The sequence below is a fragment of the Etheostoma cragini genome, chromosome 8 (assembly GCF_013103735.1).
Source record: "Etheostoma cragini isolate CJK2018 chromosome 8, CSU_Ecrag_1.0, whole genome shotgun sequence".
Classification (NCBI taxonomy): Eukaryota; Metazoa; Chordata; class Actinopteri; order Perciformes; family Percidae; genus Etheostoma; species Etheostoma cragini.
This window is the reverse complement of record NC_048414.1, coordinates 2,365,843-2,366,352: the sequence shown is the minus strand read 5'-3', so window position 1 is coordinate 2,366,352 and position 510 is coordinate 2,365,843. Positions and strand designations below refer to the sequence as shown.

The 510-nt window shown below is 48.6% G+C and overlaps 1 long non-coding RNA gene across 1 annotated transcript in view; it reads right to left on the bottom strand.

Annotated features, from left to right (window-relative positions):
* Nucleotides 1-318: 318 nt before the first annotated feature.
* The window catches only part of LOC117949788, a 4,646-nt gene continuing 4,454 nt past the window's right edge, over nucleotides 319-510 (bottom strand). The window contains exon 3 of the long non-coding RNA XR_004657736.1: nucleotides 319-328. This is a non-coding gene — a long non-coding RNA (uncharacterized LOC117949788). The remainder of the gene's footprint in view (nucleotides 329-510) is intronic.

The window sequence follows — 510 nt, the reverse complement described above, 5'->3', positions numbered from 1 at the left end:
TATTTCCCCACTTTAGCAAAAACTTTCCCACTGCCAATTATCCTAACAGTCTTCACTCCAGAAAATGTCCCCACTTGTATGTGTCTTTGACCTAAAATGTCCCCAAATGTCCTCCCTTTCCACGTGCCCTTATTCTGTAAAAGTATTCCGCTCTCTTCAAAACAGAGGTCACATTTTGTGACCAGTTTTTTTTTTTAAGGTCAAAGTGCAACAGGATCTGTAATGGAACCCACTTTCGGGGTCCTCATTAGATATTCAGATGACAGGTCAATATGTCACTCACTCTCTCACACACACACACACACACACACACACACACACACACACACTCCCCCCTACGGAGCCGGCCTTTCGTTAAGAAGCCGAAGCGCCACTGCTGATGGATGACGACCTGCATTCAGAGGTGATGGATGTTGGTGTCACGGTGCACAGCCAACCGGGGAGGGGGACGGGGTCATGGTGGACATTGGTTGGTAGTCTGTCCAGGTATGCTGACAACAAGCCCCCCCC